Below are 12687 nucleotides of genomic sequence, written 5' to 3' on the forward strand. Positions count from 1 at the left end.
CTTGGACATATTTCACTTGGAAAGTGCCCTCTATTAAGCCCAACAAATATAACGGAGGTTTGGGCTAGAACCGAGGGCACATAAACTTCTAGTCAGGGATAGAGGGGGTTAATAAAGTTAAAGATGTTTGTTTTTTGTTTGACAGTCGGTAGGCAGATGTGATAGGGCGAGAGGCTAGGGGGCATGTTATGTGAGAGGATGTGGTGATAGGATGAGAGGTTAGGGGCACGTGTAATGTGAGAGGGTGTGGTGATGGGATGAGAGGTTAGGGGGCGTGTTATGTGAGAGGATGTGGTGATGGGATGAGAGGTTAGGGGGCGTGTTATGTGAGAGGATGTGGTGATGGGATGAGAGGTTAGGGGGCGTGTTATGTGAGAGGATGTGGTGATGGGATGAGAGCTTAGGGGGCGTGTAATGTGAGGGGGTGTGGTGATAGGATGAGAGGTTAGGGGGCGTGTTATGTGAGAGGGTGTGGTGATAGGATGAGAGGTTAGGGGGCGTGTAATGTGAGAGGATGTGGTGATGGGATGAGAGGTTAGGGGGCGTGTAATGTGAGAGGATGTGGTGATGGGATGAGAGGTTAGGGGGCGTGTTATGTGAAAGGATGTGGTGATAGGATGAGAGGTTAGGGGGCGTGTAATGTGGGAGGATGTGGTGATAGGATGAGAGGTTAGGGGGCGTGTAATGTGGGAGGATGTGTTGTGTCTTGTGTCGGCTTATGTCATAGCAGGGAAAGACCGGCAATATTGAAACGTCCATCTTGCGGCAGTATGAGCGGTGCACACCCCTTCAATGCACTGATAGGCTGATTTCACCCTATTGGGGTCAGCCGCACCTCTCGACCGAGCAGGCTGTATGGTGCATTGGCATGGGTGTTGGGGCCGCATCACTTGCTCTGAAAGGGATAGTTGGCCCTTGCAAGTTTTAAGATCACACTTACCCTTGTCTGGGATAGTTGGCCCTCGTGAGTTGTGATATCTTTTTGGCCTAAGACAAGTGGACGCTGGTTATTTGCCATTCTTTCTCCTGCCACCATACCTACCATTGTAACTAAATAAAGCTGACCATTTAATTTTAAAATGCATAACTTGGTCTCGTGTATTTATTTTAGTTACGTTTAGTTTAAGTTTATGGGTCACTGGCGATAGAAAGTTTAATATGTTTCCTGCAATACTGTTATTATGAACATAAAGATAATCTGATTAGCTGCAGGGTGTCCCAGCCCCGAGCATTTAACTGATATAAGGACATTCATTAGATGAAGAATCAATAGTTACAGTATTCTGACAGTGCTTTAACATGTAATTGGGTTTTAGAGAAAACCACTGCAAAACATTAATTTCTATAGACACATTAATAAAAAACACAACACATAGTTATATACGTTAACTTTATAAAAAAGATAAGTTTGTTAGCTAGATGTATTCCATAGCTATATTATATTAAGCAGAAATTACCCTGTAAGATATATAATGCACAATGACAAGTGTTAATACAGTAGATTCCAGTCTAACTTCGGCAAAAAGGATTCCCCCATTTGGTTTCCACTTGGTTATACACTGGACCAGGATTGGAACCAGTAAATAATATGAGATATGGTAAGAACTTACCCTTGTTATCTCTATTTCTACGAAGTCCATAGGGTTCCACAGGATACCTTGGGGTATAGGTGTGACGTCAGTCGCAGGGCACCAAAGAGTTAAGCTTTCAGCCTCCCAGGATGCACTAGGTCCCCCTCCTATACCCCGCCCCCGAGCCAAGGCACCTCAGTTAGTTACCAAGCCATAGGCCGGAGGAGGAGAAGGAAGAGAGAGAACAAAGATCTGGACACATACAAGAATCACATTCTCACCAGAGGGAGACGGAAAACCGGTGACCAGAGCAAAGCCCATCTGCAGCACAGGTGCGACAGGGCGGGAGTCCTGTGGAACCCTATGGACTTCGTAGAAATAGAGATAACAAGGGTAAGTTCTTACCATATCTCATATTTTCTACTTCAGGGTCCATAGGGTATCCACAGGATACCTTGGGGATGTCCCAAAGCAGTATCCTTTAAGGGTGGGGACGCTCCTGTGCAGAAAGGAGAATCCGCCGCCCGAAGGAAGCATCCTGAGAGGCGAAGGTGTCAAACCTGTAATACCTCACGAAGGTATGGACAGAAGACCACGTAGCAGCCTTGCAGATCTGAACTGCCGAGGCACCACGTCGAGCTGCCCACGAAGGACCCACAGACCTAGTGGAATGAGCCTTCAGAGAAGGAGGGACCGGTAGGCCTTCATGAAGATAAGCTTCAGAAATAGCCATACGGATCCAGGCTGCCAAAGTTTGCTTTGAAGCAGGCCAACCCTTTTTACGGAAGCCAAAGAGGACAAACAAAGCGTCCGACTTCCTAAACGAAGAAGTGCGGTCAACATAAGTCCTTAAGGCCCGCACAACATCCAAAGAGGCCTCACCCACGGAAAGACCCGGTGAGTTAAAGGCCGGAACAACTATTTCCTCGTTAATATGAAACTGGGAAACAACTTTGGGAAGAAACTCGGGCCGAGTGCGGAGCACTGCCCTGTTCCCATAAAAAACCAAGAAAGGGGGTCTACAAGAAAGAGCCCCTAACTCAGAAACACGTCTGGCCGAAGCAATGGCCAGAAGGAAAACAGTCTTAGCTGTTAGCCATTTAAGATCCACTGAGCCCAGTGGTTCAAACGGCGGTCCTTGGAGAGCCCTCAGGACCACAGCCAAATCCCAAGGCGCCACAGGTGGAACAAAGGGCGGCTGAATGCGGAGAACACCCTGCATAAAGGTGCGCACATCCGGGATTGTAGCAATCCTACGGTGAAACCAGACAGATAGGGCCGAAACCTGTACCTTCAAAGAAGCAAGGCGAAGCCCATGATCTAGTCCCGCTTGCAGGAAGGCGAGAATCCGAGACAGACGAAACTCCCGCGGTGCATAACCTCTCGGTCGACACCACTGGAAGAACGTATGCCACACGCGATGGTATATCCTCGCGGAAGACGGTTTCCGAGCTCGTAACATGGTACGCACCACAGAGCTGGAAAACCCCCGGGACCTCAGCATGGCCGTCTCAACAGCCACGCCGTCAAAGACAGCCGAGTTAGGTCCGGGTGAAGGCAAGGACCCTGAGACAGAAGGTCCGGTCGTAGCGGCAACCGCAGAGGAATGTCCACGGACAGATCCTGAAGGTCTGAGAACCAGTGCCGTCTGGGCCACGCGGGAGCTATCAACAGGAGCGTCCCTCCTTCCTGTTTGAATTTCCGGATTACCCGTGGAAGAAGGGAGACCGGAGGGAACAGGTATGCGAACCGGAACGTCCACCGGACGGACAGAGCATCCACCAGAGACGCCCCTTCGTCTCTTGTGCGAGACCCGTACACCGGCAACTTGTTGTTGTGCCGGGACGCCATGAGGTCGATTTCTGGAAGACCCCACCTGTCCACCAGTAGTTGAAAAACGTCCGGGTGCAGGGACCATTCCCCCGGATGAACGTCCTGGCGACTTAGAAAGTCCGCCTCCTAATTGAGCACTCCCGGGATGAAAACCGCTGATATGGCCGGAAGATTGCGCTCCGCCCAAACCAGGATCCGAGAGACCTCTACGAGAGCCGCCCGACTGCGAGTTCCTCCTTGCCTGTTTATGTAGGCCACGGTGGTAGCGTTGTCCGACTGGACCTGCACCGGGCGACCCTGGAGAAACCGCTGTGCCTGCTGGAGAGCATTGAAGACCGCACGGAGTTCCAAGATATTTATTGGAAGCTCCGCTTCTGTCGGCGTCCACCTGCCCTGGAACAAGTGTGGACCCGAAACTGCTCCCCAGCCCCGAAGACTGGCGTCCGTTGTCAACAGGACCCAATTTGGAACCCAGAACGGACGTCCCTTGTTGAGGTGGGTCGTCTATAACCACCACGTAAGGGACAGGCGAACCTCCTGGGTGAGCACAATCGTCTGGGACTTCAGAGACTGAGTCAGCCCGTTCCACTTGGACAGGATCAGGTGCTGCAGAGGTCTGGAGTGAAACTGGGCGTATTCCACCATGTCGAACACCGACACCATGGAGCCCAGTAACCTCATCGCCGAGTGTAAGGACACCCGGCGGCTGTGCAGACAACTGCGCACCCTTGACTGTAAAGCAGAGATCTTGTCCTCCGTCACGAAGATCCTTTGCTGTCCCGAGTCCAATAAGGCTCCAAGATGCAGAATCCTCCGAGACGGGATTAGAGTGGACTTCTGCCAGTTGATTAGCCAGCCGTGCCGTTGCAGCAGTGCAATGGTCAGGTCCAAGTGGCGTAACAGGAGCTCTGGAGATCCTGCCACCAATAACAGGTCGTCCAAATACGGCAACATGCGGACTCCCTGCAGCCGCAGAGAAGCCGCCATGACCGCCATCACCTTGGTGAAAACACGTGGTGCTGTTGCCAGGCCAAAAGGTAACGCCCGAAACTGGAAGTGGTCGCTGCTGATTGCAAACCTGAGGAACTGTTGATGGCGCCAAAGAATAGGGACATGCAGGTAAGCGTCCTGTATGTCCAATGACACCAAGTAGTCCCCAGGTTCCAGCGCCAGAATGATGGACCGTAGGGTCTCCATCCGAAACTTCGGGACCCGCAAAGACTTGTTGAGTGCTTTGAGGTTGAGAATCGGACGATATGACCCATTGGGTTTCTGTACCAAAAATAGATTTGAATAGAAACCCTGGCCCCTCTGGGAGAATGGAACCGCCACTATAACTCCAGCCTGGAGCATAGTGTGCAATACCTTCCGCAGCTCCGTAGCCTTGTTCCGGTCTGATGGGAGACCCGTGGTGAAGAAGCGAGCCGGGGGTCTGTGCCGGAAGGAGAGGGCGTATCCGTGGGAAACCACCTCCAGAACCCAAGTGTCTGTCGTAGTAGTCGACCAACACTGGGCGAACTGTAGCAGGCGGCCTCCCACCCTGGGATCCCCCAAAGGGAGGCCCGGACCGTCAGGCCGCAGGCTTGTCATCTGGCTTGGGGGCCGGACGTCTGGTACTCCATGCCTGCTTCCGGGGCTTGACCGATTTCTTAGGGCCAGCCTGTCGAGGAAACGACTGTGGTTTGGGCCTGCCCTGGGCCCTAGATGACCGAAAGGACGATGGTCCCGAACCAGAAGGAGCAGCGGCCGACGGGAGACAGGCAGATTTGGCTGCCGCCAGCGTGGCCACAATCTTATCCAGATCCGGACCGAAGAGAACTTCTCCGGTAAACGGCAACGCTTCCAGACCTTTCTTGGAATCTGCGTCCGCCTTCCAGGATCGCAGCCACAAGGTGCGACGAGCAGCTACCGCTGCTGAAGAAATTCTAGACACCAGAGTACTAATGTCTAGAGCCGCCTCGTTGATGTAGGTGGCCGAATCACGGAGATTGCCAATCAACTCCGCCTGATCGGCCGGACAGTCGGATTCAAAAGAAGCCTCTAATGAATCCGCCCAGCGCTCCATCGCTCTGGCAACCCAGCAAATGGCCATAGCCGGCCGTGCTGCCCCCCCTGCAAGGGAATAAGCGGACTTCAGGCAGATTTCTACCTTGCGGTCCGTAGCATCCTTAAGGGAGGACATGGATGGCATCGGCAATGTGGCACTACGGACAAGACGGGTCACGTGAGAATCCACCTGTGGAGGGGATTCCCACTTCGCAAAATAATTATCCGCGAACGGATAAGCCACCGCCAGGCGTCTCTGCGGCTGGTATCTTTTGCCAGGTTGTTTCCACGCCTCCTCTAAATGGTCCACCAACTGACCCGAAAGAGGAAAGACTGTGGCATCGCCCTTCACATCTTTGAAAAAGGCATACTTAGATTTAGCCGCTGGGGGAACTTCGTCCTCAATCACCAAGGCTGTGCGGACCGCCCGAATAAGTCCAGGAATATATACTTTGGACTTAGCATCAGCGTCCTTAGTATGGAGAGGTTCCTGATCGTAAGGATCTAGAATCTCCCCATCATCAGACGTCCCTTCGTCATCCTCATAAGGAGCGGACAGAGACGCCACCGGCCTTTTATGAGACCGCATCACAGACTCCCCTTGCAACACATCCGACAAGTGCTGTACAGAACTCGTCAGGGAGTTAACCCACGCTGGCTCCTGAGAACCCGGGAGCGGGGAAATAGGGAGACTGTGGGGTACCACCAATTGTCGTGGGAACCCCTGCATGGGTGACGACACCACAGACTGCTGGGACAAACCCATCGGAGTAAACGCGGGCTGCGGAGCTAACTGGCCCACTAAAGCTGTTAACGCCTGAGCGAAACAAGCCCAGGGCGGCTCCTGTACCGGTGCTGTAACCGTAATAGGCCGCGCCATGGACAAACACTGCCGGCAAAGGCCCTCCGCGCTACCCTCCCCCTCCGCTAACGGTACTTTGCACGTGGTACACTGTAGCCGGAGGGGAAAATCACTTTCAGACATGATGGCACCACGTATGTGACCTCTCTCACCAATTAAGTATTAAATAGGCGAGAGACCACCCTGCAGCACCGCACCGCAAGGGCTTTAGCAGTAAGAACAGGGACAGTAATAAAGCTGACAGTTTAGAGAAGAAAAGATTACAGGCAGCAGCGCTAGCACAGTCACATACAATGCAGAAAAATAACAATTCCTGCACTAACAGCGCTGATCACTCAACTACACAGACACAGGGCCTGGTAGGACACAGCGCTGCATACACAGACCTGACCACAGCGGAGGAGAGGTATGCGGGGGGACCCAGACCACGATGCTTCCTTCCAGCGCTTCCAGCAGCGTTCACCATGCGTTCTGGAGAAGATGGCCGCCGAGGAGCAGAGAGGAGGCTGGCCTGGGGGAGGAGCGCTGCCACAGGACCAGTCGGCAGCATGCAGAGAGGGCTGTGTGCAGCGGGGGAGGCGCCGGCTGTGAGACAGGGAAGGCGCGCTCCCCTGGCATGCATTTAACCCCTGGGACGCCGCAGCGCTACCGCTCTGCTGCGGTCCGCTGTCCCAGGGGGTAGTGGAAGCGCAGGTTGGTCGCCTGGCTCCACGCTGCAGCCAGTCCCCAGGGAGCCCCCTGCCTGGGGACTTAGGACCATGTGATCAGCGGGGACCCACCGCGGGACCCCGCTGCTTACCTCTGTCCCCCTTGAATCCGGCCATGGTCCGGAGCATCTGGGGTCACCGCTAGCTGTGACCCCAGACGCCCACCAGCATCCCCGGATCAGTACCGGCGTTCTGGTACCGGCGGGGTGTAGGGAAGACAGCATGGACGTCAGGACTGACTGTCCATGCTGTTCATCCAGTTGTGCAGCCACAGCTGCATGAAGAATAAGCTTCAGGGGCTCTTCTAGCCCCCACTCCAACAGGTGCACCCGACTCCGGCCGGGCACCAAACTAAACTGAGGTGCCTTGGCTCGGGGGCGGGGTATAGGAGGGGGACCTAGTGCATCCTGGGAGGCTGAAAGCTTAACTCTTTGGTGCCCTGCGACTGACGTCACACCTATACCCCAAGGTATCCTGTGGATACCCTATGGACCCTGAAGTAGAAAGTGGTATTTTTGGCATCCTTCTTAACCAGGCTTGCCTACCCTCCCGATTTGGCCGGGAGCCTCCCGATTTTCGGGTGCTGCTCCCGGCCCCCCGGAAAGGCAGGCAAGCCTCCCGGAAGTCTCTGACCCTCCCTACCTCCCCCCTGAAACAACTATAACCCCCCGCAGCGGGGGGAGGGCGGTGACGCGATTCGCGCTGAATCGCGTCATCGTGGCCCCGCCCCCTGCTTCACTACACCGAAAATAACGGCATTGTGAAGAGGGGGCGGAGCCACGATGACGCGAAGGTGCGGTCCCGCCCCCGGCTCCACCCCCAATGAGAAACAACCTGACCGGCCCCGGCTCCGCCCCCAATAGCCGGCCCCGCCCCCCGCTGCTAGCCGACAATCAGCTCCCTCCCGGAATCCTGGAGCTGATTGTCGGCAAGTATGTTCTTAACACCTCCTAAAAATTTAGATGAACAGACCAGGAAAGACTTTGTAAAGATGTGGGCATAGTTGGATGGATCTGGTTGGGTTTTGGTAGGATCCCCGCTATGCTTACTGACATGCTATGTTTTATTATTTGAGCATTTTGTCCCATGATTGCAAATTGAGTCTTAAATATGTAGAGATACTACAATCTATTCACCAAATAGTGTATTGAATAAGATGGTCTCATTTATATAATCCTATACATTATACACACTTATTAAAATACAACAATCAATACAAAACAAGTCTTACATACCATATAAGCACCAAAATCAAATAGCCTCACCTGATAAATATATTTGAACAGGGGCATGTGCAATTCAACGTATATAATACATGCCTACCCTCCCGGTTTTCGCGGGAGGCTCCCGATTTTTCGGGTAACCCCCCGCACCCCCGGAAGGGTAGGCATTTCTCCCGCATTCTGCCCACTTCCTAGTGAAGTGGGCAGAATGAGGAGAATACCAGCGGCGATCGCGGGTCTCCGTGAAGGGGGCGGGGCTTAAGATGTGATTCTGCATGAATCACAGCATTTGGCCCCGCCCCCTATGTAAATTTGACCCAATCACGGCAGTTTTGCCGCGAGGGGGCGGGGCTTAATGACGCAAATCGTTAGGCCCCGCCCCCAATGGCCCCCTGCTGCTTCTCTTATGGTGGGTACACACTACACGATATGCTCCCTGAGCGATATCGTGTAGTGTTGTCCCCGGCAGGCTGTGCTCAATGTCGTTCATGACATTGAGCACAGCCGCTGAACGATATCATTAACGATATCGTTCAGCGCCGGGCTCTCTCCCCCATTCCCTGACATGCAGCAACCTGACGAGATCGTCAGGTTGGCCTGCATGTCAGCCCGATGAACGATAATGACGAACGACCCGCAGGAACGCGCGTCGTCGTTATCGTTCATCTTTTTGGGGTTAAAAATGGACGATAAAGTGGACGACTGAACGATAACGATATCGTTATCGTTCAGTCGTCCACTTTATCGCCCAGTGTGTACGCACCTTTACTCGGGCTTCTCCCGGGAAGAGATTTATAAAGGTAGGTAAGTATGACGTATATATATTTGTGACCTTGAAATTATCTACAAATATCTCAATAAAGAGGAAATTGTAAGAAAGATATTATACTCTAATACAATTCAGATCAAAAATTGTAACCATCCGAAGGGTAATTTACATAGCTGAAGTCAAAATTGTCATTATAGTCTGTGTTTAAGAATGTTGTTCATCCTCTACATATAGGGGCATATCCAATTAGCCGCGGGAGTTCACTCGCGACTAATTGCCGGCCAAAGTCCCGCAGCGCGGGGTTAAGCTTTTTCCATGCACCGTCAATTCGGGTCTCACACACGTGAACACACTGATTCCGCAAGAACTGCGGCATCAGTGTGTTTTTACCTCTCGCGCGAGACAGAATAGGCCGGTTTTCCACTGATTTTTACCTCGCTCCTCCATGAGGTGCGAGGTAAAGTTCGACAGTGGGGACTTGCGCGAGGAATCCTCACTAATTGAATCCCGACCAGCACGACAATTAGCCACGGGGTGCTAATTAGATATGCCCCATAGTATTTGTGAGGTATCTCATTTCATCCCCAACTGGGCATTATGGATATGATCGAGCTATGGCCTGATTCAGAGATGTACCCAAACCCGATTGTTGGCGTACATTGCCGATGGTGGTGGGAGCGCACGTGTGCAGAATGGTTCCTGCGAGATTGCTTACAGTTGAAGCATGATTGACATGTTGCGGCAGTTTGGGTGCGGGGAGGTGGCGGCAACGGGGGGCCGTTTTACAAAACCGCGGCAAAGCGTTTTGTATGGGTACCGGGGTCTGCATCTTCCAACTCCTTTCCTGTCCCCGGATGGGCGATGACTGATGGTCGCGATGGTGATCCTATTCTGGGTCTTTGAACGCATCACTCAGATCTGCGATGAAGGCAGGAGGCGTCTTTTGTCATCAAATGCCTCCTGACGCGTTAGTTTATGTTAGCATAGCTTCTACATCCAAAGATGCAGCATCGCTGTGAACACCCACCTCTGAATCAAGCCCAATGTACTAAGAATTACCCCATACGAAATTAGGACTAATTTATTCAAATTAAATAGTCCTTATGTCTAAACCAAAAACTTTGCAGGTAATAATGTGAGGTTTTGCTCCATAAATCCAATTTACACAATAAAAAAATTGGATGATTTGTTCTTTAATTTTTTCTAATAACGTTCTTAAAAAATGGCAGTGTATGGTCAATAAGGCTTCAGGTGTTTTATATATTCAAGCAAGACAATTTAAACAAAAATGTAAATAAACAAAAATATTGATACTGCAATACTGCATTAACTGTACCTGAATGACTTATAATAATATAGTGCGGCAGTTCTTTTACTATGGTTATGTGTTTTAGAGCAAGTTGGAAGCTGCAACATATGGTCATTAGTAATCCACATTTGGTCTAAAGCTAATTGAACAACCAGCCTTTCTTGTAAGGAAGTGAAAACAAGACGTTATACAGACCCCAATGTCATGTAATTAATTAATCCCTTGTTAATTACAAATTTTAATATGTACAAAACTGATTAGATAAATATCTTGTTTGCTGTGCCTCTCTTATCTGTATGACTTGCTGTGTAGACCTAAGCCTCATTACACTACCTGGGAATATTGAAAGGGATTCCAGTGGTTTTATTCTTTAAAACAATTATAATCTTTCATGGAAAACAAAGAGATGTATTAGTTATATCTCCCTCAAGCTTTAGGCAAAAGTATTCTGAAAACAATCATTACTATAATTAAAAGGATGCTGTTAGGTACTATGATTGCTATGCCTGTCGTTCATTTTATATGCACTTAATAAGCAGTTTTCTTTTAGAATGTTGGGGCTGTTCTACAAAAGTGCTATCAAGCTTGGATTAGTGAGAGAGCCGTACAAGCTTGCTCTTAGGGTGGTAAGAGGAGATGACGTCATATTGGGGAAATTTTGGGGACTTTTTTTTTTTACTTTTATGGGTTGCATTCACCTCTAATCAATCATTATCAATAATAGTCATACCTATCAATTATGCAGCAGGAGGAGCATTCAATATGGAGTCTGCTTTCTACACTAGCTACCAGGACTAGAGTCTACTTTCTACACTAGCCACCAGGACTAGAGTCTACCTTCTACACTAGCCACCAGGACTAGAGTCTACCTTCTACACTAGCCACCAGGCCTAGAGTCTACTTTCTACACTAGCCACCAGGACTAGAGTCTACTTTCTACACTAGCCACCAGGACTAGAGTCTACTTTCTACACTAGCCACCAGGACTAGAGTCTACTTTCTACACTAGGCACCAGAACTAGAGTCTACTTTCTACATTAGGCACCAGGACTAGAGTATTTTCTACACTAGGCACCAGGAGTAGAGTCTACTTTCTACACTAGGCACCAGGACTAGAGTCTACTTTCTACACTAGGCACCAGGAGTAGAGTCTACTTTCTACACTAGGCACCAGGACTAGAGTCTACTTTCTACACTTGCCACCAGGACTGGAGTCTACTCTCTACACTAGCCACCAGGACTGTCTACTATCTACACTAGCCACAAGAACTGGAGTGTATTTTCTACACTAGCCACCAGTACTTGAGTTTACTTTCTATATTACAGTACTTACCAGGATAGGAGTTTAATTTCTATAAGATCCACCAGGTCGGAAGTCTACATTGTACGTTGGTTTCTACATTTTATATTAGTACCAAGATTCATTTATAAATGGGGAGACACCAGCAATGGCGCAGGAACTGGTGGTAGGGAATAAAATCTGGAAAAAGCACTAGGTATAACGCTCAATGGAGTACATGTGTCGCAGTGAGCCGAAGCTTACTTACTAGGTCCGGTGGCGCTGAACTCCACATGTTCAGCACCAACCGCGGCGACATGACGGCGCCAGTGCTTCTCCTCTGCAGGCTACCCTGCTGTGTGTGGTGCAGGCGGCCGAAGCTCCCTGTCTAAAATTTAAAGGGGAAATACGCGCAGAAAGTGTCCTGCTTTCTGGGAGTGCTGAGGCCAGTGGCTGTGTCTTCACTGGCCCCGGCAGCGTAAAAACACCAGCCATCCTGCGTAATCCAATGTTCACACAGTTGATTCAATGGCTGCGTTTCTGAATGCAGCATCAGGTCAGAGAAGCAGGCAGTGGGCATCTTATTACTTAAGACGCCTCCTGTGGCTTTTAAATATTGTAGCAGAACCATTGCATACAAAGATGCAGCGGCTGAAGCTACAGCATCCATGCCTAAATCAGGCCTTGTGACCAGTCCTGTGGAGGTGTGACCAATGGCATGTGGGTGTGACCAGTGCTATGGAGGTGTGACCAATGGCATGTGGGTGTGACCAGTGCTGTGTGGGTGTGGTCTGTGCCATGTGGGCGTGTACACCCCTACCCTATCAGCCCCAATGTCTCCCTAACCTATTTTATGAGGAACATAGCAATACAAGTTTAATAGATATGATTTATGGCCGACTGTGTGGTCAGCTGGGTGTCATCATGGTGTTGTGGTTTCATAATAATGGGCCTATTTTTATGTTGAGGCCTGGGGCTGTAGTCCTATCCACCCCATTGCTATTGTAGCCCTGAGTTTCTGCAACTCTCTGGCAGGGGCGGGAAAACTTTATCATTATGAACATTCTATACATTCTGTACATTCTCCT

At 50.5% G+C, this 12687-nt stretch overlaps 1 protein-coding gene across 2 annotated transcripts in view; it reads left to right on the forward strand.

Annotated features, from left to right (window-relative positions):
• The window catches only part of LOC148535122 (melanin-concentrating hormone receptor 1-like), a 69179-nt gene that overhangs the window by 43172 nt on the left and 13320 nt on the right, over nt 1–12687 (forward strand). The gene's annotated exons all lie outside the window — the stretch shown is intronic.

The sequence above is a fragment of the Taudactylus pleione genome, unplaced genomic scaffold (assembly GCF_031769625.1).
Source record: "Taudactylus pleione unplaced genomic scaffold, aTauple2 ptg000061l, whole genome shotgun sequence".
NCBI classification, from domain to species: domain Eukaryota; kingdom Metazoa; phylum Chordata; class Amphibia; order Anura; family Myobatrachidae; genus Taudactylus; species Taudactylus pleione.